Here is a 27,859-nt window from a genome sequence, read left to right as displayed (position 1 = left end):
AGCTATCCCACAGTTCCTGCAGCCTCCTAAAATTATTTGCATTCTTGGCTGAGCTCCAAATGCTTCTAGGGTCAAACACAGTGCCGCAATCTACTCACCCACCCCCACCCACCCCCAGAGCGAAAGGTAAAACAATCCTCTGACTCTTTTACATGTCACCCTATCTTTACTGAATGCTGCAGATAGACGTGATAGTGCAGCACTCAACACCAACATCCTTGCTCCCCAGATGGTACAAAAGATGGAAATCCATCCTCATCATCAGCATAAGCTGATCGTACAAAATGATGGAAATCTATCCTCATGATCAGCTTCAGCTGATGGGACAAAAGGACTTCAGCCTATTGGCCCTAATTTTTCTGGTGGATGGATGGTGCAATATGGCTGGTAACCATCCTCATCATAGCAACAGGGGCTGAGCTCCATCAGCCTGGACTAGCAGTGGGATGCTGGGCTTCTCTCCTACACACGCTTAATGTCCTGTCTGGACTATCATAGCAGCTGGAGGCTGCCTTCCACTCATTTCTCACTAACAAGTCAGTGTGTCTTATTCCTGCATTCTTTATTAATTCATCACACAAGTGGGGACAATGAATCAACAGGTGGGGTTGTTACAGGAGCACCCCTGTGAATAGCATACAGATCTGACACAGAGCAGGTGGTTCTCTAGCACACTTGCCTATATTAGGCAGCACAGATTCTATTTTTAGATAGCCAATGGTACAAAACGATGGAAGGTACAATATGGCTAGTAACCGCTGATTGACCAAAAGGACTGGTAGCCATGATCATCCTCAGTTCCAATTTATGGAAGGGTTTGGATGGTGCATATGGGCTAGTAACCATCTCTGCTGTCATGCAAAATAAGCTCCATGATTGCCATGCTATGGCATCTGCCACATTTACCCAGAACCACCGCGACAATGATTTTTGCCCCATCAGGCACTGGGATCTCAAAATAGCTACCCACAGTGCAACACTCCAGAAATTTAATGTGTTTAGTGTGGTTTTATAAAATCTGCTAACTATAACTTACAAAAGACTTAAAGGCCTTTTCAGTCTACCAGACAGTACAAAATGGCCTTCGAGTAACTGAGAATCAGACCCAATGCTTTTATATGTGAAAATGTTAAGCAATCAGCTATTACTACTAGCTCTATTAGATTACCTCTGCTCATAAACTTAATAGTGGATCCACTGACCATTCTTTTTCTCCCTTGTTAAGAGAATTGTGAAGACCAAGAAAAACTTTCTTAGCCATAATAATAGCTGGAGATATGCAACACATGATCCGCCAGGGCAGTGGCCCCCAACCTGTGGGGCACACACTCCCTTCCAAGGGGACATAGAGAAATGCTCAGGAGGTTGTGCAGCAGGGTCCTGACCAGCTGTGCAGCTCTGCTCTGCCACCGAACCGATCTCCAATCCCAGCCACAGCTCCCCTCCACCCCCTGCTCTGCCCCCAGCCACAGCTCCAGACCCACTCTGGTGCCTTTTCTGCCTCCAGCCCAGCTCCGCCTTCATTCCCTCTCCATCCCCAGCCCAGCTCTGCCTCCAGAGCCGGGTCTTCCCCCATCCCCAGTTCTGCCTTCAGCCCAGGCTCCTCTGCTGAGCCATCTGTGCAGGAAAGTGGGGCAGGGGGAGGAGATGGACGGATTCCATTACTGGTGGGGATGTGGGGGAGGCCCATGAGAAGAAAATTTGGGGCACCACTGCTCCAGGGTCTTCTGCAAGAGTCTACCTGCAGTTCTCTCTCACCTGTGCTGCTTGATGCCCTTTTATCATCTCATCCCCTTGGAAATTGCTGAAGAGTCACAGGTAGGAGCTAAGCCCCACTCCTTAAAAGGCCAGCCTGCCCTATGACAAAGTGGTTCTTGACCTTTTCCCTACTGTGACCCCACACTGCAGCAGAAAGAGGGGCCAGGTTCTCCCACACTCTCTAACCCTTGGAAAATGGAGAGAAATTGTGATCCTTAAAAGGGAACCCGCGAACTAAGGGAGCGTTGCTGGCCAGGGACTATTTATAGTTGTATAACTTCATCTGGAGAACTGAATCTTCTAGAGGACCAGAGCAGCACTTATGACATGAACATGTCAGGAGCCAAGTCATAGGCAGTCAGGCCTAGTGGTTTAAGCAGGAGTCAGGCCTGTGGTCAGAATTTAAATACCAGAGGTCAAGGGTTAAGACAGAGTCAGAGCCAAGAATCAGAACCAGATTACCTGGAATCAGGGAAGGTTGGTTTCAAGGCAGAAGCAAAGCTGGTACAGGACTAGAATAAGGACGGGTGCAACAAAGGGTCTACACTGGAGCAAGGCAAGCACAGAGAGGCAGAGAATCCACAAACACATATATCCAGCAACTACTGATAGGTTGCAGCTGCTGGGCTTAAGAGCAAGCCACCTGACTGCCTTAGCCAATCTGGTGGTTCTGCTGTGGCCCAGCTGTGCTCACTGGCTATCTGAGTGGGCAGGCACAGCTGCAAGTCCTCATTCCGGACCGTACACACAGTATGAAACTGTCCTCTTAACAATTTCAACACCCCGCTTGGGAGCGAACGGGTCAGAAAAACCAGTGAAATACACTGTAGTGCAGGGGGCTGGCTCAAGAACTAAGCATTTATGCCGATGTCTAAGTAGGACTTAGAGTGCTTAGACCAGTGCTGATTTCTTCACAGGGGATGGTTTTCACTCTATGTTCTCATTAGTGGGAGTCCAGTCTGCAGCCCTGAAACCGGAATCTAGCACTGTATTTGGTAATTGTATACAAATGAACATCCCCCATATCCTCCGTTTTAATCTTGTTTCTTGCACTTGTCTCAGGGTGTTCCTCTTACTTTTATTTCCTATTATTTAGGTTTCAACATCCTGCCAAGAACTCCTTTTAGGAGTGGAAGGATATCTTGAAAACAACATTTAAAATATAAGAATGTTATTAAAAATTTACTAAGCCATCTTAAAAGATCAATAGTAGTCTCCGGTCCACATAGCCAAAAAGATGGAGATTTTTCTTTCGGGTGATGAAAGCACTCAGCCTTCGGCCTAATTTCTTCCAATTGATTTTAAGTTCCTTCCATTTGTGAAATAAGCAAAAAGATTAAACAGCCCTTGTGTTTCTGACAGTAGTGTACTCTGGGAGTAGATGGCAGGATGCAAAAGGCCAAAGGGTACATTTTCAAAGTGGTGGGCTTTGGCGTTAGATGCATGGGTGTTAATGGGAGTGGAAATCCCTGTGCACTGCTGTAAAAATTTGCCCAGAGTTTCTCACCTAGCCCACAAATGCAATATTCAGTTAAAAGGTATTGAATGGAGCATTTTATGCTATTGCAGCATAACACTTACACTTAAAAAACACTCATGCACCAGCTAGAGTGAAATTCACTCTTATGCACAAAGCCTATGCAGTCTGATATGCAACTTAAGTTCTCAAAATAGGGCTTAAGTGGTGCATGAGCATTGTTTTGGGGTCTCTGAACATGGCGATTTTCACCATAGTGAACATTGTTCATGTTATGACATAACTGATGGCACAACAGATACCTCCAGTCATGGTCAGAGTTCAACGCCATAGATAATTTTTCATAAAACTTAGGGTGAGTAAGAGAAATTTTTTTAAAATTTATTCCATAGGGTTAACATATATTACAAGCAATCAGTATTGTGAACTTTTGCCAAGAATAGATTTACCTCTTTTGTGCCTTCCATCCATACATGGCATAGTATCAACCTTATATGTACTTTTCACTGCTACAATAATTCCATGGCCCAGATTTCAAGTGTCCCTACACTAGAGAAATGTAATTCCAAGTAATGCTACAGTCTTGTATGCTCTACTAGAGTAGATTTTTTTTTAAAGTAACACTCCATACAACAATTGGTTGCATTCAGCTATAAACTGTCACATTTGGCTTTGATTGTCTCATACAGTATGTGCTTCCTACAACTGTTGCAATCTCATTTAGTCTGGATCTTTCTCATCATTCAGATCAAAACGCATAAATCATAGAGGGCTCTTGTATTTTGCCAGTTAAGAGTTGTGCTCACTGCTCGCTCTGCTGGTATCTTTGTAACGTTCTCTGTGTCAGAGAGGGAAAAGGATAATATTAACGTCTGTGATCACTGAGTGAAAATGTTTGACATTTATCTAAAAACTCCAAATAATCCATTACTTCTCGTGACTCTTTCTGATGAAAACTCTAATTATTACTAAATTGACTGGAAAACTTCATTCATATATATAAAAAGTCTTTGATTCAAGACATTTCATCTAAGGCACAGGATTGCAGCTTTGGCCATTCTGACTCAGCTACTTTTAATGGAGATCAGCATCACCTAATAGTATTTGATGTTAAAAGTCCTGTTTTTCCTGCAGATTTTGTGATTACAGGCTCACACTTCAGTGCAATCATATCTATACATTATGGTCTTAGCCACATTTATATCTCCAAAGTGTGCATTTAATTATTCTTCCTACTATTCCTTCCTTCTGTCTTACTACCAGCTGTGGAACATATTCAATAAAGAAACCAAGCTAAACGCAGGATCAGAGAAGTTATTGGGGATACTGAGGCATTTAAATGGTTCAGAGATTTGGGAGGAGGCAGTCTATTATAATAATCACAGTAGTTTAGACTTCCATTGCACCTTTCAGCAGAAGATCTCAAAATGCTTTCAAAACATTATTTCATATTCAAAACACCCTGGCCTTGTCATATCTATTTTAGAGATGAGTGAACTATGACAGACGTTAAATGATTTTCTGTGGTTCACAGAGCCAAAAAGAGCACAGGAGTCTAAGTTCCAGTCCCCTTCTCTAACCACAGACTGCAATCCCTGCCATTTAAATAGCAGCTCTCTTCATTGCTTAGGTGGTGGGCCTAGGTTGCAGTTAACTTTGTGACTTCTGTCTTGTAACGTAATACTCTGAGTATTTTGCATACAGAGATATTAGTAATCACTACTTAATGGTTTTTAGGTCTACATTATATCATACATATTCTATTTGGTTAAGAATTGCTGCCTGAAGAATAGTCATTTAAATAAATAATATTTATTCAATAAATATTAGTGCTCTGATTTGTGGAAGTGGCCTCCGATTTTTCAGTCACTATGGGTCAGATTTGGATACTCTTGCTGAGTTGTACCTCACTCCTTATATATTTCCATTGAGCTCCAGCTGACTACCTGCACTGTAAGATACAACTTATTGTGAATGTAAATGGCAGAATCAGCCCCCAAATAATGAAAGCTGTAATTCTGCATGCACAAATCATTGTGGGAGCATTTATTTAGTAATTCAAGGACTCATTATAAGGTTGTTGGTGAAAGGACCATCCTTTACTATACGTTTGTACAGAATCTAACACAAGGGGGCCCTTACCTGGTTGAGAACACTATGTGCTACCACAATATAAATGAGAAATAATACTAATAAACTAGGTAGTTAGACATCTAACTGCTACAAAATATACTTCCATATATTCGTATCACCTAGTTACCTTTGGGTGCATATTTGGAAACCAGTCTAGAAAATCTGGGCCTAGAGATTCAAAATTTCCCCAAGAAACAAATTTTTGAGCTTTCAGTTGCATGCAGTGCTATTTTGCAAGGGTAGGATGAGAAGAGTGATGTTCAGTGACAGTTCCTTTCATAGTCCCACGGTCACTCAATGAGCTATCACATGCACACTGATGGGTTCTGGGAGAATCAGGGTAGCAATAAAGCAGAGGTATTAAAATTGGAGATGGGGCCTTTGAAGATCCATTTCTAAATCTTGAGTCTTGAGCTCAAATTCAGAGGAGCTCAGATCCAGGCATTTGTGACTGATTGGGGTTGTTTGATTTTTTTCCAGTATTATGAGAGTCATTTGTAACATTGGGATTGAGGCTTGAATCTAAAACTCTCCAAAGTTCCTATCTCGTGTTTTGACAGGCCAATTTCAGTTCTGATTTAATTCAGATATAAGGAAGAGCTCTAGAGCTGAGGAAAATCTTGGTTTGGAAGGAAAGAGGAACAAAGAAAATGGCCATGCAGAAGAAACACCAGGACATGGAGTGAAATTGTAGAGTATCTGCTGAGGGAGTGAAAGATGAATGAAGATATAGTGCTGAAGGATGAAGGGAACCTGTGAGCAGGAACAGAGCTCTGGGGTTTATCCTTCAGGCTTAATGCAGAAATTATTGGGTGAGGTTCTTCGGTCTGTGTTATGTTGGGGGTCTGACTAAATGATCATAATGATCCTGTCTGGCCTTAAAATCTTTGGCAGCAAAAGAACCTAATCGATAGAATGAACCTGGAGGTCAGTGGATTGTTTAGATCTTATATGCTATGGTTAAATGCATGATATAAGTACCCTCACAGTCATGTCTGTGCTTGCAATGGAAAGAAATGGATTCAGAGTTAATCTGAAAATTCAGGAAGAAAGTCAGATACGAGTATTGGCAGAGAGAGTATTCGTCAGTTGGATTTCTGAAGGCCACAATGAAGGTAAGCTAATGGAACCTGAACTTGTGAATAGTGTATATTGTTTAATAGGATGCTATTATGTTTCATGTATATGCTTTATTTAAAGAACTACTTTTACGTGCAGTGAAATCAGAAAGTGGAAGTAAAGCATTAGGAATGGCCTTGAGGCTATCAAAAGTAGTGCTAACTGGTTGCTTTGTAAATATGCTTATTGGTTTGGGTTTTTAAAAAAAAAACTTAAATAGAAGTATTTGTCTACATGTGATGTCTGATGTGTATATTTTATACATACGAACAAACAAATATAAAGAAAATATAATCTAGCAGCTTCTCACAGGGTGAGTGGACCCATGAGGTGGGTTGGGGCTCAGCCACACTTGTGCAGGCTTAGACCATCTCTCCAGGGGCAGGGAATGAATACTGGGGTCAGGTGATAGGAGCATGGATCTCAGAGCCAGGTTTGCTGTGAGGTAAGAACAGCCTGATGTCCTTGAGGGAGAGTCTCACAGGTTCAGGAGGGCAGTGAGGAGGACACCATGCAGGAGGGCTGGGTAAGTGTTGTAGTAGCCTTCTAGAATGAAAACCTCAGCAGAGGCAAGAAAGGCTAAAAGCTCTGCACCAAGAGATTGAGCCAGTTGCATAGGGCTGGGTAGAAGATTTGGGTTGTTCTGAACTTTATCTTAATAAACCTGATTCCTAGAAGGGCAGAGTTACTGAGAAGGTATGTCCAGTATGGAGTGTGATTCTCAGGGCAATCAGGAGAAACCAGAGCAGCGGTGGGGTCCAGTGCTGATCTGGGTAAGGCCCAGCTACATGGCCCAAGCACAGAACTGGAGACGTGAGGCTTGGATTTTGTTCCTGATTTTCGACAAATTTCCTGTGTGATGTTGGGCAAATCACTTAACCTCTCTGTGCTTCACTTTCCCTTGTATCAAATCTGGACCTGGCCTTTATCCTGAAGACAGATGGACTTCTGCACTCATCAGGAGCCCCACTGACCCCAATTTGGCTCTTTCCAGGTGCTGAGGTCTGCCTGTGCAGATCAGCTTTAGCAAGATTGGAGCCTTATTGGGTATGATCCCAGCCTTCGGAGCCCTGAGCCAAAACTTCAAAGTTCTGTCTATACAACCATTTTCAGAGCACTAGCATGAGCCCCGCTAGCCCAGGTCTGTCAACCCAGGCTGGGAGACTTCCTCCAAAATGCCATGTAGACATGCCCAGTGATGATCCTGGTGAAAGGTTCCATGTAAGGAAACAGTGGGCTTGATTGTCTGTTGCCCTTCCCAGTGTTAAGTGAGTAAAATGTTACCAGATCTGAAATGGAGCAATTGTACACTCACTTTGCATTGGTGAAATGACCACCCAGTGCACAGGCCACCAGCAAACTAAGCTGCCCATCTCCATTAGATATCTGCACCAGTGCAGCTGCAAGTAAGGAAGATGTGGAGCATGAAAGGGAGTGAAAGAAGAATATAATCAATCAAAACATCTTGTTACATAAGTAAAAGTCTCAATATAGTACGGGGCTGGGGAGTAGAACATCCTGTCTAATGAGCCTCTGAGGATGGTGACATTTCTTCTGTTGTGGTGGGTGCGGATGGCTAAAATAATTCTCAGGAGTTTTGCAGTCAGAGCTCAGATTTATATCTGGACTTAATTTCTGCATTCAGTAAAGGACATTATGCGTTCTCTTCCTACCATTTTAAATAATAAATTAATATAATGCATTGCAAATGTAGCTTGGAAAGAGGAGATGCAGAGGGATAGGCTAGATCTGTTCACAAATCTTCTATGCCTTTTACTAGCTTAATTATTAACATTTATTGATACAAGACATTTTAAAAACTAAAACAAAGCTTTTATATACCTCCAAATGCAGCCGTGGGGATTCCCCAACCCAAACTGACAGTGATAGTATGGAAGGACCAGTGGGGCATGGTGTATGCCTGCAGATTTTTGCTGTAGGATCACCACAATTTTTATGTGATGATTGCACAAGCAAAGTCTGCAAACGGTGTATTCTTCATGACCCTATATTTTCCAGGCAGTGGAGAGTTATGCAAAAGAAACCTCTCCCCCATTCCTTAGCTTGGCCCTGTATCTTAGGTTATATCTTAAGGGCAAAATACTGGGTAGAGTGACCACATTTGAACCACAGAGAAGATAAAAGGAATCAGATGTGCAACTTGAAAAGTCATAATAGTGACCTATTCGTTAAAGCCCTGTCCACGTTGAGATCAGACTCAAAGGGTGAAATTATTCAAGGGCCTGTGATACAGAGAATGTCAGAATAGATCTAATGGTCCCTTCTGGCCTTAAACTCTGAAAAAAAAAACAACCCCAAAACAAGTTAGCAACAACTATGCCTCCCAGAATCCCTCTTCTTCCGTACCAGAGAAGCCCTTTTGCAAGGGCTCTGCAGAGTTAAAGTTTGATGCTGTGTTAACTGGGGCCTTGTTCCTTTCTGAACTGTGGAAACCCCCCTTTTAGAGGCAGTTCTGGGTCAGTCCCAGTAGGGGAAGCCCATAGAAACACCACTCTTTTTCATCCCCTCAGGAGAGGTGCTCCCAGGAGTCAGCGGGAGTTAATGAGGCCAGGAGCAAAAGCAAAGTACATCTGACCAGATGCCGCGTGCCACCTGCGCATATCTGAGATCTCTGTAGTTGTCAGAGACTTGCAGGCTAAAGGAATGAAACCCTCAAATTCATTCCTGGAAGTAGTATTTATTATTAATCAGGTTTATTACGGTAGTACCTAGGGGCCAAGCAAAAGTAGGACCCGGCTGTGCTAGGCACTGTACAAAGAGTCCTTCCCTGCCCCAAAGACCTTAGGCCCAGATCCACAAAGGTATTTAGGCTCCTAACTTCCATTCATCTCAATGGGTGTTAAGAGCCTAATTACCAGTGATGTTCCATGTGTGTGTGCACAACACATGCACTGCATGCCCCAGGACTGGCTGTGCCCGCAAGACAATTCCATCCAGCCCCCGAACATCCTTGGAGGGTGCCATTTTGTAGAACAAAATGGCGTCCTCAACACAGCATGACCTCACACACACCACATGTTTAGGGTCACATGACGTGGAGGATGCCATTTTGCATGCAAGTGTAGAATTACATGCCTGACTGAAAATATCACAGCACTCCACTGCTACCGTAATTACCTTTGTGGAGCTGGACCTTACAGTCTAAATATAGTGACAAAGGGCAGGAGAAAGGAATGTCACATACAAGCATAGCAAACAATGACATTGCCGTAAAAGTCAGTTAGTTTTGTGAGTAGGAGGGGCAAATTCCTGTTATTCACAGGAAATTGAAAATTCCTTCTCCCCTACTTGTTATTCCTTTTTGAGGAGAATAGGATTCTGTGCTAGAAGCCTGCTAGCAACAACCATGCTGAAATGTAACTGTAGTTGACTGGGTTCTAATTCTGGTGTGGGCAGGGCATGAATCAATCAGGGAAATTAATCAGGAACATACTTTTTATAATGTAAATATAACAGCTCATTGAAAAGCCTCACTCTCTATAGCATCTTAGGCCTCATGTCTGAAAATTCTCTAAAGAACCAGGTAGCTATTTATGATCCTGCAAAATGTCTGAATGGTCCCCCTCTTCTGAAGTGTCTTTATGTGGGGAGTTCCAGCTTTGTAGTCCTGCCACTATGAAAATGGTTTCCAACATTGTCATGGATATCTAACCTTAAAATTAAAGCCTGAGGGGAAACATTTTGTTTAGAGGGGACCAGAGTTTAGAAGAGTCTTCAGGGTAAACTGCAGTATTAGTAGAAAGCACATAAATACTAGCACAGACCAAATATCCTTACTGTATCCTGGTTCACTATGAGCATCCTTTTCCAAAGCTTTGCTTTTAATATTCTGCTAACAAATTTCCCCCACTCTCCTGATTTATTTCCCCTTAGATGTAGCTGCCCACACAACTATATCTTAAAAGCCACCTCACTTCACAGACAGATTACCAGTAACTGGTAAGATATAAGATTGATGACATATTTATACCATTTTAGGAGTAGGAAAATCAGACCTCAGGGTGTGCAGCCTCACAGAAATATCTCTGCTTTTCAGATGCTGGTGTTTTTCCATCCTAATTGGCCTTGTGACTCACAGTGCATTGAAAGTATCCATATGCTACATGACTTTACATGCAAATATTCTAATAATACACCCTCCATGAAGCATGTTCAGGCAATCTAGTGAGGCACAACTGGCAAAAAAATAAAAATTAAAAAAAATCTGAAAAAGAATAACTGTTTCAATTTAACTCTATTCAAGTCAGTTTCAATTTGGCCATATTTTTTAAGTGAATGAAAAGGTTTATGCGAGATACATAATGGGACAGATTAACAGCCATCCTCCACTTTTGCACACCCATTTTTGTGTGCCCAAGTCTTGTATTTGTATGTGGAAAGTGAGTTATAACAACAACAGTGTATAATAATGGGGCTGATACAACTACTGATACAGCTCCTTCCTGCCAAGGATCTTAAAGTGCTTTATAAAGCTGGGTAAGTATTCTCATCATTTTATGTCAGAGTAAACTTAGGCACAAGGAGGTTAAGTGACTTGCCCAAGCGCACAGAATGAGTCAGTGGCAGAGTGGGAAAATACAACCCAGATCTCCTACTTCTCAGGCCCTATTCTAATTATTAGGCTGTACAAACTTCCATGTGTGTCTTCATTTGCAGAATCAGTTAATTACCACCCAAAACTGAAGGATGGAGCTGAAAATCTTGACTTAGGGGTCTTCTGCCTACTGCACAAATATTGGCCTTAGTAGTTCTCTCCTAAAGTTTCAGTAGAGGGGGAAACAGTGGATCACTGTTTCCAAGAAGCTTTAAGTGTTTTTGATTATAACACTCTTGGTCCATTGCTTTTGTGCAATATACTTTTATTTCTGGAAATCTGGGTTCAGCTCACAGGTCAAAAGTGGAAATGAGTTTAGTAGTCACATGGGCCTAGATCCTCAAAAGGTATTTAGGTGCCTAACTCCCTTTGAAATCAAGAGAAGTTAGGCATCAGGTACCTTTGTGGATCTGGGTCATAGCATGAAGCGGACATTGTCCAACTCATTAAACCACTTCAACATTGTCAAGTCTTCTATGACAGGGCCAAAGTCCAGTGAAGTAACTTCCCAAGTAAACCTGAAATAATTTAAGTAATATCCATCATTTTGCCGGCACAGAACTCTAAGATGGAAAGACATTGCAGACCAAGAAGTCCATAATAGGACATAGGTCCCCATCTGGCATTTTTATGCATGCAAAACTCCCCCTGAACTCAATGGGAGCTTGGGTTGTGAAAACAGTACAGGGTCAAGCCCACTGGTCCTAGCAAGGCAAAGAACATGAAATGTGATACTACTCGTGATTATAGACAACGATACCGTTGGAGTAAATTCTTTGAAGGAAAAATTCCTGCTGATGCTAATGAGAATTTTATGAGAGAATCAAGTCTTTTAATTGTAGAGTTTGTTGGTCCAAGAAAGAGGTCTATCACCATAACTTGTCCATTTCCAGGTAAACTACTTAACCTGTGAATCAAGGACTGCTGTCAAAGATTTTTATGCCAGGGGTCATAAGTCCTGGCATAGTCAGAAAGAGTTGCTCTATTTGATTCAACTCTTTAAATACAAATTTAGCAAAGAAAATGTGCCAACAGTTCTCTTTTTCCATCAGAAGTAAGATGAATCTAGGAGGATGACTCCCAGGTTTACTGAGCCACTGCATCTGCTAGACATTTCATTCCAAGAGTATAGAATGAAGATAGGACTGCTGAGTCAGAAGGAAAGGATTTGGATGCATGAATGTTATTGAAAAAAATTGTTTCCATTATGGATACTAAATCCGCTACTGGTTGTGATTTTTGTGTGTGTTTGTTTTTTGAACAGGCTAAATATAGTTAGTGTTGTAACTTACTGCAGTGCTGTTAATGTGCACGACTTGAATAGGAACATGCTATTCCTCTTCTTGGTGTCATGTTTGTCCTTTTCCTTGCCAATTTTTGTTATTACAGCTCAGTTCAAATTTTACGGTGCCTACCCCTGGAATATTATGATTTCAATGCAATAATGTCTGACTCCAATTTTAAACTACCAAAACACTGCACAGCACGCTGCCAGATCTCAGAGGAGAATTAACTGGTGAGACTATATAATAAGGCTTTGCACACGGGAAAATGACTAAGCAAATAGATGCAACCTAGACTTCTTGGTCAAGTCTATTTTGTTTTCTGGGTCTGAACTGTTGATTTCAACTTGGGATAGCGCTGTGCAGAGAACTTTCAGAAGACTAACTACTGGATGTCTTTATAAATTATCTTTTCCTGCCCTTCAAGTTGTTGTTGTTTTTTGCTTGTTTATTGATAAAGTGACTTGCCTTGTGATTAAGAGCCTCAAATGGATAACTATTGTGTGATTTGCAAGCAGTGCAGAGTATAGTATTTCATGAAGTGATATTGCCATAAAAACATAACCTGTGTGCTGTGTCAGCTTATTGAGCACCTTGAGAGCAATATTCCTGTTAGTTTTATGGTGCACTAAGTCTCTTTTTGGAATAAATTGGGTTTATACAAGTGGGACTGGTTACGTCCAAATAAAAGAGTCAACAAAACTCAATAGCTGAAAAGAGATAAAATGAAGAGTAGGGGAGGGGAATTTTAAAATTTTAAACTAATGGAGATGAGGTGACAGAACAAGAGGTGCCATACATAAGCCAGGGAAAGTATCTGTAATAAATAAATTGGACAGCAGAGCACAAAGTAATATTTAGCGGTGAAGCAGCAAGGCTTTAAAAGAAAAAAGGCACAAAAGAAAGAAGGGCCCAGTTCAGGAAAGCATCAATATTCAGGCTAGTACTGAAGCATGTGCTTGAATTCCACTGAAATCCATGGGACTTGACCACATGCTTAAAGTTAAACATGTCCTTAAGTACCATCCTGCATAGGGGGAGGGATATATGCACATACTTGAGTAGTTTCCTGAATAGTCTCAGGAGAAGGGAAAGAATTCCAGACAACAACAAAATGGTCTGTCAGAGGAAATTCCTAAAGGGCCTATAGTAAATACAAACAAGAGACACATGGGGGAAAAAACAGAGAAGCACAAAGTATATGCAAACACAGGGTTATCACAGTGATAATGGCTTGAATGAAATGCAATGGAAAATGAAAATCACCGGGAGATAAAGACTGAACCTTGCAGCTGTTCACAAGATGACTATGAGTTATGAATCAGGAAGTGGGGGAGTACCGTTATAGATAAGGGAGAGTCTGAGTCACAGCATGGATTCCGCAAGACCCATGGATGAGGGAAAGATGTTTCCGTGGACATTGTTTGAAGACAAAAAATAGATAAATAAGTGTGTCAGCAGCTGAATTCACACTGGGCAGAACACGATGAAAAGACGGTAGTGGAAAGCAACAAAGGGTTATGCAGACTGGTTTTGGTAAAGGAATTGGTGATCTCCTTTCAGTTACGACTGAACAGGCAAACTGATTTTTTTTCCATACAATAAAGAAATTAAGAGATACTTTTATTCTGTTCAAATGATATGCATTAACATCCCACTTTTTCCAAACACACACAAAAAAGATATTTTTAAACCATCATCAGTTTGGCTTTCAGGAATACCAAAAAAAAAAAAGAAGTGCAGGGTAGCAATTTAGTAATCCCAGATTAAACCAATTTTAAGAATAATTAGCTGCTGCATAGAGGTACATTAAACTTTCAGCATTGTATGTCAGACACCTGTTAATACAAGTTTACAAAGATAGGGCCAGCTTCCACTCTCAGTAAATGCCAGTGTAAATCTACTGAACATCAATGGAGTTACATTATATCTAGCCCACCTTTTTCAGATGAGTAGTGCCAGTGAAGTTCCATGGCAGTCTTCATTCATGCAACATTTCTAATGGGAGTTTTGCCTGAACAAGGATTGCAGGAGCCATGGATTTCCAGAACTTAATCAAAGCATTAATTTTGGGGGGAAGGAAAAGACACCCTATATTAAAATCTGTAATCCAAATAAATTAAAAGATCATTCAAAAATTACAGACTGGTGTGTAGCCTGACTAAATTGTTGAAATCTAGTCTACAAATTGCAAGTCATTAATAATTAGTATTACAGAACCTATTACAACCTAGATTGGGGGAAAATGTATCGAGGCTAGTATTACATTATTCAATTAGATCTAATTCTATTTGCTATGTATTTTACTTTATTTTAAATTTAATCAGTAAAACAATCATGGTAGCATCAGTCTAAAATGTCAATTAATCTGTATATAGTGCAAATAGCACATGTAATAGTTCATCATATGGTGTGCCTCTGCTGATGGACAGAAGTGCTGCAAGACTCACTATGGTTAATTAGATTTCTTAACGCATTATACAGCACTGTTACAGAGAGTTATGTATAAATAACTTTATTATAAGTACCCATGACATTCATATAATGAAAGACTGTAAAACCCTGTTGCTTAAATGTATGTTTATGTTCTCACCTTGGTATGCTTTGAGTGCATCTTCACTAGGAAAAAAGGTGTGTTCTTAAGTTAACTAACACAAGGTAAAATCCAAGAAAAGACAAGGCAGTTTGTAGTTTTCACACTTGTTAGCAAATCAAGTTTAAGGGCATGTCAACAATTGCCATTTAAAGCAGAAAAAGTCCTTTTTTTGCACAAAAACCATGGGAGTGTCTACACTTGCCAATGACTTTTTGCAGTGAAACTCAGACATTTCACCACAAAAAGAAAACCACCTCCATGAGAGGCATACAGAAAACTTACCAGTCATGCGCAAGTGAAGACACATTCTTTCTGTTTACACAGCTTTTAGCCTACGGGAGGATATCCCACAGTGTCTAGGTGACCGCTCTGCTGCTGGATAAATAGACATCCACCCCCTTCCCTGTAAAGCCCCAGGAACTTTGAAATCCCCTTCCTGGTTTCTTGGCAAGTACTCACTTATCTGGCCAGCTGACAATGCCTGCTTCAGGGAGCAAAGGATCCCCTGCCTGGAGCAATGCTGAGCTACTGGAGCTCAGGGCTGCCCAGAGGATTCCGGGGGCTTGGGGTCTTCGGCGGCGGGGGGCCCTTTCGTTCCGGGACCCGCCACCGAAGTGCCCCGAAGACCCGTGGCGGGGCCCCCCCGCCGCCGAATTACTGCCGAAGTGGGACCCGACGCCGAAGTGCAGCCCGGTCTTCGGCGGTAATTCAGCGGTGGGGAGCCCTCACCGCGGGTCTTCGGGGCACTTCGGCGGCGGGATCCGGAATGAAAGGGCCCCCCGCCGCCGAATTACCGCCAAAGACCGAGCTGAACTTTGGTGGCGGGTCCTGCTTCGGCGGTAATTCGCCAGTGAGGGATCCTTCCGCCCCGAAGCGGAAGGACCCCCCGCCGGCGAAGACCGGGAGCGGAAGAAGCTCCTGGGCCCGGCCCCGCAAGAGTTTTCCGGGACCCCCGGAGCAAGGGAAGGACCCCGCTCCAGGGGCCCCGAAAAACTCTCATGGGGGCCCCTGTGGGGCCCGGGGCCTGGGGCAAATTGCCCCTCTTGACCCCCCCTCTGGGCGGCCCTGCTGGAGCTTATCAGTGTTTGGGGAGAGGAGGCTGTGCAGGGACCCAGGATGCCCCGCAATCACCTCTCCCCCTCCGTCCCTTCCCACAAGACCCATCTTCAAACTGGAGAGAGCTGCCCTGTGGGATGGTTTCCCTGGAGCACTGCTCTCATATGCGATGGAAGTGCTGCTAATGTAAACACTCTCTGACACCTGAGGAATTAAATGAGTACACAACCCAGCACTTTTCTTTCACCGGTTCCCTATTACCAGTGAAACTTACAGCGCAAAAAAATCTGCAAGTGTAGACATATCCTAACTCCTTAGACTTCAACCTGACCTGCTAACTGATGTAAAAACTACAGACTGCCTTGTCTTCCCTTGGATTTTACCTTGTTTTAGTTAACTTGAGTTAAGAACACATCTTTTTTCCCCTTGTGAAGGCACAGCCATGGGGTGAGATTATCTGGCGTACTGCACTTATGCAGTGACTTACACCAGTGCAAATGTACAGCTTGTCTACACTTGAAAGTCAATTTGGATGAAAATGGGCTGTAAAATAGAAGCACAATAGGTATTCCTGATAAACTCCATGTGTGGACACTTTTATTCTGGAACAAGAATGCGTTGTTCCTGGTTATGTTAACCCACTTTCAAAGAATAGCTATAGCAATTCCAGAATAACTCCAGGTGTAGACAAGCCTTTAGTACAAAGTGAGTGGAAAACACTGCTATATTGGAATGGTGGCATTTTATACCTACTTTGCACAGCTGTGCATGACTAAATGAGGTACAGGGCAATGGAGAAGCTAGCTCCAAATGTGCTTTAATGAAGTAAGAGCTTCCCAATCTGTACAAAAAAAGGCTTGTAAGAAAATCTTGTTGATTTAGATAATGCACTAACTGATGGGGGATAGGAAGAGGAATGTAGAGAAGGAAAAAGGAGCAACAGAGAAATATGGGGGTACGGACACAAAATTTCCTCCTACAATGGTCCTGCCCTCAGCTGGTTTAAATCAACAAAGTCAGAGCTACACTGCAACTGATTAAAAACTTGACCAATGAAGGATAATGGTGTTATGCCAATTTACACCAGCTCAGGACCAAGTTTAGTTCCTGATCCAATGTCTGTTTAAGTCAATGGCAAGACTCATTGAATTCAGATGGTGCTGGATAGGGGCCTTTTTTCCAAAGTCCACACACTTCTCATTTGTTCTACTGTGAGATAGTAGGTGAGTTGTTACTCACCTGAAAAAGGTGGGCTCCATCTGATGTAACTTCACTGATGTTCAGTGGTATTATTCTGGATTTACACTAGTGTAACTGACAGCAGAATCTGGCCCTATCTCTGCTAATACCATGCTGAAGATTTAATGTAGCTTCTGGTTCTATGCAATAGCTAATTATTTTTAAAATTGGTTTTAGTGGAGATTACTAAATTGCTATTCTGCATCTCATTTTTTGTATTCCTGAAACCCAAAGTGATTTTTTTTCTTCCTGTATTTTTGAAAAAAAAAATATATTGCATATCATTAAATAGAATAAATGCAGCTCTTACTTTCTTTAGTGTGTGGGGGAAAAAAATGAATTTGCATACAATATTTCTTATCACGGTTAGTACTCATTACTCAAAACATATCCTGCAAAATGTTCTCTTGCATTGGGCAAACATCCTGCTTGCCAGAGGCTTTTATAAATAGTCCATTTGCTTTCCATGAATAGTTACATTTAAAGTCATCAGGATTTGGCCTGAAACATAAACCCCTTTTTTATTTTTAATGGAAAAGGCAGCATATCAAATCTTGAGATAAGAAGGTATAATATCTGTGGGGATTTTGGTGGCAAATTTAGATTGAGCCAGAATGATAAAGCAGTCACTACACACAAGAAAATAGTTAGGCCTCAATTCAGCAAGGTACTTAAGTATGTGTCCAGTTTAAACCACATGATTAGTCCCCTTAACTTCAGTAAACTGATTAGTTGGGTACATGCTTAATTCAGATTAAAAACTCTTTGAGTTTGGAACCATTTTTCTTCCTATTTGGACAGCCTCTATCACAACAGAGTGCAGGTCCATGATTGAGGCTCCTAGGTTCCACTGCAAGGCAATTAACTCTCTAACTGCAGGCACAAATCAGGTAATCAGAGTCGTTATTACTGTCACAAATTCAAGGCCAAGAGACGACCACTGTGATCATCTAGTCTGACCTCCTGCCCAATGCAGGCACACAGTACATCCCTGAACACATTTCTGCTTCAAGTACAATAGCTGCAGTTGAATTAGAGTTCATCATTCAGAAAAAAAAAATCCAATCTTTATTTTAAAATATCAAACAATGTTGAATCACCACAGCCCTTAGTAAGTTGTTCCACTGGTTAATTATCCTCACTTAAAACATTGTTCCTTATTTCTAGTCTGAATTTGCCTCGTTTCAACTTCCAGTCATTGGGTCTTGTCATACCTTTTGTTTACTAGATTGAGGAGCCCTCTATTACCACATTTCTGTTCCATATGTAGGTACTTATGTGTAACCAAGTTGCAGATTAAATATTACACCCACGCAAAAGGGGGAAGGAAAATCTCAACCCACTTGAAAATGTTTACCCCAGTATGTTTTCTTTTGACCTACTCTTGCTTCCATTGGGCTTTTTAATGACCTAGTGCAGGGGTGGCCAAACTGTGGCTCTGGAGCCGCACACGGCTCTTCAGAAGTTAATATGTAGCTCCTTGTACAGGCACCAACTCCGGGGCTGGAGCTACAGGCGCCAACTTTCCAATGTGATGGGGGGTGCTCACTGCTAAACCCCTGGCTCTGCCACCAGCCCTGCCCCTACTACACCCCTTCCCATGCCCTCCCCTGAGCCTGCTGTGCCCTCACTCCTCCCCCTTCCCCCCCCAGAGCCTCCTACAAACCACGAAACAGTTGATCGGGAGGTGCGAGGAGGGAGGGGGGAGGTGCTGATCAGTGGGGCTGCTGGTGGGCAGAAGGCGCTGGGAGCGTAGGCGGGGGGATTAGAATGGGGGTTGCTGACATATTACTGTGGCTCTTTGACAATGTACATTGGTAAATTCTGGCTCCTTCTCAGGCTCAAGTTGGCCACCCCTGATCTTGTGGATACCAACAAGGAGTGATAAGAGCAGGGGAGAGAAATAGCTCACACAAATCATGCTACAAGATTAAACACTTGTGCACATGCTTAACTTTGCTATTACAAGTAATCCCATTGATTTAAACAGGACTACTCTGAGTAATAGTTAAGCACATCTATAAGAGTTTTCAGGATCAGGCCCTAAGATGTCAAATCCTACCCTGATGTACATTCTATGCAAACTCACTGATTTTAACAGTGTGGCAAACAGAGCACCGCTTTGATTCAGTAGAGCACAGACACACATGCTTAGCTTTATCTCTAGTGGGACCTGAGGACATGCTTTGGTGATGGGCTAAACAGGGATGGATGTAAGCACCTGCCTAAGAGCACTCTTCATTGAATCAGGGCCTAAACAGGGGCAGAATTTAGTCCTTGGATCTCAGTGAATTCTCAACAAATAGTTTAGCACACCATTTATTTATATATTAAATGGAGAAGAAGATTTCACAGCTGTTAAAATGATCGATGAAAATTATAAATGGATTGCGCAGTTTTTCAAACACATTCTTAGTTGTTTGTCTCCGCAGAGCATGGCTGAATTTTTAGACCCTATGTGTGATGGAATGACATTAAATGTGCTTTTTTGTCAGTGATGCTAGATACATGGGCAAAAAGCAAGCGTTGGGGCAAGTGATGTAGATTATGATCAATTCATGAAGGTGTTAAAACATTCATCAACAAGAGTACTTGGAAACTACAGAAAGTTGTGATCCATCACTTAGCTGTGGGTTTATGTGACATTTACAACAATTGTGTACATTTTGCGATAGTTGACAATGACATCTTTATGTCTTTGTTATCAAAGCTTCCATCTTACAAACCCCTTTGGTCCCAGGTATTGTTAACAACATTCTAGGGTTACGGCTGTTCAAACCTTCTCTCTTTTAAGAGGTACAATGTGCAGAGAAGAGCTAAGTCTTGATTCCTTCAAGGTATTTGAGACCAACACTAAATGACGTTTATAAAGATTTCTAAAAGTAATAACAGAGCTGATCCTTCTGCCGGAAGGTTTTGTTCTCACACTTACAATTGTGCTAGATACCAACTCCCACACTTTTTCTAGAAAAATACATTTAAGTTTCACTGGTCCTGTAATTCTGCTGATAACACTTACAGACTGGCTGTCTGGCACAAATTTCTTTTTTTGAGTAGCTGCAATTCTTAGCAGTTAAGTAGTGCTTCATGTCTTCAGAGAACTTTGCAAACTTTTACTGATTTAGTCTTCTGTCCCCATGAGAAGCGATCAGCTAAGTATTATCCCCATTTTGCAGGGGAAATCTAAGGGGGAAAAGGGCCAGGGCCCATTTAACACCCAAGCTTCCACTTTAAGTAACTCAGTGCTTGAGATGCACGTAGGAGAAAGGAGGAGAGGAATCTTCTCTCAGCTGTTGAGTCGGAGAGGAGATTCTGTGCTGCTTTGTAATTGTAAGGTTGGGTTGGGGTTTAGCTGGGGAAAGGAAGATGGGTCTGTAACTACTCCAACAGCCACAACCAACCATGTTGCCTCTATGCTGTGAGTGGTACAAGATATGACATTGCAGGTCATTTCCTGAGCCCACACAATATTAAGTACATGAATAATTCCACTGACTTTAATGGAAGTACACATCCTTGAAGTTCAAGAGGTGTATAAATGCTCTGCTGGATGGAGGGATGACTTCAATGGTAGCAGGTTCAGGCCCCTGATCAGCGCTTTATGGACTTCTTGTATGAGAAGAGTAGAAAGAGAATTTCTAAATGCTGAGAACAAGCTCCTTAATCGCAGCTAGGTTCAGATTCGGCTTCTATGGGCTGACTTTGCCTAAATAACTATACGAGCAAAGGATCTGCCTGCACAAGTCACCATGGTTAAAGAAAGCCTTGAGTGCAAACGTAAAAAAATATATATATATCTGAAGACAGACAGGAATGATGCTACTCAGCAACCCAATTTCCTTTTTAAAATTCTATTAATCATTTCAGAAAAATGGCAATAAATTCCCTAGAGAAGATGAGAGAATGTTTCACATCCATATTATCAAATCAATTTTACATTGTCTTTATCATCCTAAAAAAATAGAAATAGAAAGCAGTAAAAAAAAAATTGTCCGTTGCCTTTCTCATGCACATAGGAAAGTTGGAGGGTACGAGCACCTCTTTCTCCTAGATAGGCCATATATCTGGCATGTCCCAGCAGAGAACGGGCAATGGCAACCGCTGGAGCAGTTACTCTCCCTACATACATGGGCATGCAGGTGTCAGGAGTAGACAGACCTGGAGTCCACTCCAATGCACAGACAGTACACCTTAGCCAGCACACAGGGGGAGGTAACCTGCTACTGGATATATGACTTCTCCCCTGGAGCATGGGATTACATGGCAGAGAAGTGTCAATCACAATGCCCACCCTGATCTGAAATTTAGTATATAGTCCCTAATAATCACATATGCATAATAGAGTAATATTAATCTGATATAGCAATTATTAACTGCCATAGGAAGCTATGTTAAATAGTCACCAGGTGACAATTGACAGTCAAACTGTGATAAGGAATCAGTTAGATCCCCATCAGAACCATTTTCAAGATTAGCAGCATGATCTCTGCTTTTAATATGAGACGTTAAGAAATCATCACACTCAAAATAGTCTATTGCTTTTGATCTTTAATTAATCTCAGTTTGGAAAGGGAAAGGATGGAGGCAGAAAAAAAACCAAGAGCAGCAAATTCTGTTTTGAGTAAAAGCAGTTTCTTGCAGCTACGGTGAGTAACTTTGGAAATGGCCAGATCCTGGGATGCAATAGGACAGCTTCATGCCTCTCTTCCTGCACAAAGTTGCTGTGAATGTGGCAAAAGTGGCTCTGGCAGGAACTTGGGTGGGTCAGAAGTGCTGAGGCATCTCCTAGACAATCCCACTCCCCATAGCTGGTGCCAATGTGCGGCGAGAGGAAAGAAGGCATGGAAGAGGCACCAGTGTGCCCCATCTATCTCTGGTAGCTGGAATGTCTCCTTCTGGTCATTGGCAGCTGGTGTAACTTAGAGCAGCCCTCAGGTTGCTCTAAATTGCTCAAGAGGATCAGCTAGGTCTGGACTCTGGATCACAGGAGTGGAAAAGTTTCTTAAAGCCCTCTTTGTATCCCCTCTCCTTACCCCAAGCACACTTCAACTCTAGCTCAGGCCATAATATTTCAATTTTTCTTTTTACAGGAAAATTGTTGGATATGTTTCCTATCTCACAGAGATGTAAATTCAAATTTATCTGGACACTGATACTAACTGCAAACCAGTTTTCCCTCTCCATATGTCCTATTCAGTAAGGCCTCCTCCCACAGGCTGTAAGCAGCCAAAACTCCCATCCAAGTCACAGAGAGTTTTCCCTGCATAGGGGCTGCATGACAATGAAATGCTTTAAAAACATTTGGATTCTCTAATATCTTACTTCTGGAAAATCTAAATGACACTAAAAGACATTCTGTCTTTTTGAATTGAAGGAATGTTATTTCACATACACATTTGATGTCTTAACACTATTTATTGGTCTTCAGACATGAAAGAGTAAATTGGCCCGACAATACGCCTTTATGATAACTTGCAGACTAACTCACAGGGAAAGCAAAAAAAACCATTGATTGACAACTGCTAAGTCAATCAGCTTCCTGTTCCCTTAATTCAAGCAATGTTTTAACTTGTAAATAAATTGATTTACCAGTAAAATATAAATTCCATCTCAGTTTTGATAAAGACCACCAAGAGAGGAAGAGAATTGCCTTAACATACTTTGTATTGATGGCTTCTTAGAAGCTGCTTTTTTTAAATGACAATTATGTTGATTTGTTTTTTCAGTTTCCTTAGTGAGAGTATGGCACTATTTATAAACATTTAAGTTATTATCAGAAAAGATAAGACTTTATGGTAGTAGCAATATATACGATATAGTGAATATAATATATACTATATAGCGTAAGTGCAGTTATATTAGTCTAAATCATCGTATGCCAGTATAGTCTACTATGCTTTGCTGAACTGGAATAAACTATATTGGTATAACCACACATAAGCACTATGGGGATTTTGCCTCTTTAACTATATCAGCACAATTAAAGCAACAAAACCTTACATGTAGATGTGGCCTAAGGGAGTTAGGTGCCTAATTCCCATCAATGGGATCTGGATACCCTTAGACTCCTGTGAAAATCAAAGCTTTGGTGTCTCAATAGTGAAATCCTCATATTTAAAAATGTATAAAGATACTTGAGACTGCTCCTAAAAACACTTAATACTCACCTTTGTCTCTAGACATGTGACTTCAATTGGATTGAAAGACTGGCATAATTAGGTCTTAGTTTCCTCAAGTCTGGACAACCACACAAATATGATGGAATTTTAATAACTAAATCATCCATTTTAGTGAGTTATAGCAAGCATTTTGGATGGAACCTCATTCAATAAAACATTGATACTGCAGCCAACGTTTTAATCTATTTTCAACTTAAAACTAAACTATAGTACACAAGAGAGCTATCCTCTTCTCCTAGCACTCTTTCCTCCTAACCTAAATATGCTGTACTGTATTGATCTGTTTTCTTTTAGATCAAAAATATTGTGATCAGTTCTGCAGTTAGAGCCTGATCCAAATCTCACTGAAGTCAGCAGAAAGACGCCCACTGATTTCAGTGGGATTTGGATTAGACCCATATTTATAGCTATTCAGCATTACAGAACCAAACTCCAGTGGAGCTGTGCCACTTATGACAGGAGCCAATATGGCGGAAATGACTTCAAAACCAGCCTTTAAGGCTCAGTAGCAGTCAGCAGAGTTGCAGTAGGGTAAATAAGGGCAGATTGTGGCCTGAAATGTCTGTCTAGATAAAATGACAATGTATCCCATTTCTTTTGTCCTTCCTTGAAATCACAGAAGAGGCAACTCCCCATTTTCCTCAATATCCTGCATACTGGTATACAAGTCTATCTATTGCAGAACCAGAGAAATTGCCACTGTGCATCAGAGGAACATTGATCCATCTAATCTAGTATGCTGTCTCTGACAGAGGACAGTGCCACCTGTCATCCACAGTTGTATGTGCATGCATCAGCTCATCTGAAAATCTCTTGTCAAGCTTGTGTATTCCTCTTCATGTCTCTTTCTCTGCAATTATATTTTTTTACTTACCTCTGTAGCCCCATTTAACTCAGCAATGTAGATTACATGAAAGACACTATAAGTAGTAAAATTGTATTTGCCTAACTAGAAAATCCACCCTTGATGGATGTACATGCATACGGTCCCCTAGAGTTGGCTAGAAAATGGTTTCAAATTTTCAGAGATTTTTCCACTAAAAGTTTAATTTTTAAAAAATATCAACCACCTCTATCCGTAGCTTACAGTTCAGGTGGTGATGAATGATTATTAAATAATGTGTACCAAAAGGCCACATGTTAGGCTGAGACCCTAGGCAGTCTATTAACATATCATAAGTTACAATCCCCGTCTCAGTGTGCATGTCCATCATCCATTGCACCATTTTGGACATTTCTGGTTCTTCTGCAAGTCCTGCTTCCCTGCTAGCATGAAACACTATGTCCCCCTATTTCCCTACAACTTTTCTCAGCTGGTGAGCCAAACAACAAGACAAAATTATGGCTCAGTTGTTGAGCGAAGGGGATAAGTAAAGTTCAGGCAGTTTCTCCTGACAAACAATTAGTTTGATCCCGATGTTCTTACTCAGGAAAAATTCCCTGATGGATATTTTGCATGAGCATGAGGTGCGGGCTCAGGTCTTTAATATCTGTATTCCAATGTGCCTTGGAAAACACATTACAACCACTTGGTAGTCCAATTATAGCAACTCACGTGAATGGAATCCCATGACAGAAAGTGTCACTGCTGCCTAATTGAATCACAAAGGGCAGTGATGGCGATTTTCTGTGGCAGCTAGGCAGAGGAAATGTGAGAGAAGATGTTTTTCTGGGAAAGAGAGGGACCGAGGAGAAATGACAACTTAGAAGATCTTTTTGTTTGACTATTCTTTTAATTTGTTGTCTGCCCTCTGTGTTTGTCCTTCTTTTAGATTGTTTAGCTCTTCTGGGCAGGGAGATTCTTGTTGATTTAGTGACTAGTACGGTGGGGCCTCAAAGCTGATTAGGGGTTTGAGGCACTACTGGAATAACACCACCATAAACAAAAAAAGGCAGTAAATCAAAAATTTGAGATAACTGGAGCAGCCAGTCAAGGAGATACAGCTAGAGATGTTCACTACTAAGGCTATCTACAAACATGACACCAATCGTTACAATATATGGTGACTTCACAAATGTGGGACTCTACCCTCCCTGCACCCCTATGAGAGAGAGAAGTGTTAACATTCCCATTTGACAGCTGGGAAGCTGAGGCACAGAAAGATTAAAAGACTCATCCAAACTCCCACAGGAAGTGCATGGTAGAGGCAAGAACTGAATCCAGCCCTACCACATTCAAAGCCTTAAACACAAGATGGGCTTCAGGGAGCCTAGTCTTAAATCACATGGAAGATTTCAACAAAAAATTCTTATTTTTATTTGTGCCTGAAAACACTCTAAACTGTTTTGGGAGCAGCTAAATGTACTGAATATAGCCCCTAGTAAGAGTCAACCCCTGGGGAGAAATATCCACAAAGGTGTTGTTACTCTTGTAATCTCAAAAACCTAAAGGCAGAGTCTGATAGGTGAATAGAAGTACCCAGTGCTTTGTTTTTGAGGGGAGTCAATGAAAAACAGTAGAGGGAAAGGATGGTGCAGTGGTTAGGGCACAAGCCTAAGAAATAAAAGACCTGGGTTCAACTCCCTGCTGTGTTATGGGCTTCCTGTATAACTTTAGGCAACTCACTTAGCTTCAATTCCCCATTTTTAAAGGGGGCCTTGGGTTGAGGTGGCAGGGAGTCTAGGTGCCTAACCAAGCCAAGAAACTGGCCATGTTAGTCTGATGCAAGTTAATGTCCTGTTTAAGGGTCTTCTGATAAGTCAACTCATTGTAATCCTTGTGGATCGTCATTCACAGAAAGCGGTGACTTATTTAAAAAACTCTGGCTTTGAACACTGGGGCATGTTCCAAGCAATTATTTTGTTCTGAACCTAGATGACATTGTAAGAAATGAGCAAGGAAAGCCCAAAAGGAGGTCAAGAGCCAAATCTAAAGAAGATGAACATCGATCTGAATGAACCTTCATATTAGAGGATTGTGGAGACACCTCTGAACAAAGGTTCATAGCAGAGGACAGGGGGAATGTTTGCTGAGTTTCTCCTAAGACATTCATAAACATGACGACCAGCATAGCAAAATAGACAGAAGATAATACTTTCCCGCTATAGTTCAACTTTAAGTGATTTTTCTTAGCAGTAAAACCAAAACTTTAAATAGGATGCAACATTTTCTGGTGTTCTGAAGACAGAACAAACATGAAGTATTTTGTAAACTCAGGTTCAAACCCCCCTAATTCTTACTTTTTCCTGGTGTGTCTTCAGCAAAGTAATGCCAGAACGATGAACCTCAGAGGCTCCTGCCTTCTTTAAAAGGGCATGATACAGATACAGAATAATTTTTTTTACTTTAGAAAGAATATAGACCAATTTTTCCCCATGTTTGTGGGTATTACAATCCTCAACACATGAAGACATAATGACACAAATTATATGTGTCTTCATGGATGATGCCTCCCTTCACCAAATCCTGGGAATTTTCAAAAAGTGACAAAAAAAATTTATTAAAAAAACACCAGGAATTAAATTATATATTCAACCTCTACCCAGTGTTTGTCAATCACCTTAAAGAGAAAATGGCCCCCTTTTACACAGCTGCACTATTTACTGAAAATCCACTGCAAAATGATTAGAATTCCTTTAAACCAACTCATGACTCTAAGGACATGAGAGAGAGGTCCCCATGCAGCCACACAGCAGTTTTCAAAGGACAGGGGTTGATAACTAACTTGTTGGTTTATGTAAGGCTCAGTTTTAACATCAGCCAAGGTTGGTTGCTGTAGCCTCAGGAGCAGTTAGACTCATAAGAACTAGCAAAGTGAATGTGAACTATAAAATTAGACACCCGATTAATTCATTCTAATGTTTCCGATTCGTCCCCTCTATTTCTTTTAAAGCAAAGAATCCAGAGACCTGCACGCAGTAAACCAGCTATGTCGCGACTGAACGCAAACACGGGGACTCTGAATTGATCAGTCTTAAGAGTCTATGCAAGAAACCTCCGCAGCCTACCTGAGCTTTGGAAGCTCTTAATCTTGCCTAAAGACGCCCCCCTACCCCAGTCTGGAATCTAGACATGCTCAGTCTGCTACTCGAATGCGAGCAAAGACCCGTTTTACAGCTGGGCACTGCGCTTCGAGCTCTATTTATAACCCCCACCCTATGCTCAATCTATTATGCATGGCGCCTCGGCCGAAATATTTGCAATATCACCTCTGCGCACCTGCCCCAATTTAGGATTTCTAACTCAAAGCTGCCCGCCCCTTCTCTTTCCCCCTTTCTATTATCTCTGTATAAGCATCCTCAGCTGGAGCTTTTGCAATATCACCCCTGCGCACCTGCCCTGAGCTGGGATTTTTCTGTTTATCACCTAAAGCCCACTTCCTTCCCTCAGCCTATGATCAATCCATCATGCGTGCATCAAAGGTAGGCGGAAGCCTCATGCAATATCACTCCTGCGCACCTGCC

General features: G+C 41.6%; 1 long non-coding RNA gene across 1 annotated transcript; it reads right to left on the bottom strand.

Moving 5' to 3' along the window:
* Window positions 1-3,701: 3,701 nt before the first annotated feature.
* On the bottom strand, window positions 3,702-27,465 carry LOC120383871. The gene is made up of 3 exons (XR_005588555.1): window positions 27,404-27,465; window positions 7,803-7,887; window positions 3,702-4,073 (listed from the first exon to the last, which is right to left on the bottom strand). It is a non-coding gene; the product is annotated as an uncharacterized LOC120383871 (long non-coding RNA).
* Between the last annotated feature and the right edge of the window lie 394 nt (window positions 27,466-27,859).

The sequence above is a fragment of the Mauremys reevesii genome, linkage group 15 (genome assembly GCF_016161935.1).
Source record: "Mauremys reevesii isolate NIE-2019 linkage group 15, ASM1616193v1, whole genome shotgun sequence".
NCBI classification, from domain to species: Eukaryota; Metazoa; Chordata; order Testudines; family Geoemydidae; genus Mauremys; species Mauremys reevesii.
The sequence above is the reverse complement of the archived record's forward strand: the minus strand, read 5'-3'. Positions and strand labels throughout refer to the sequence as shown.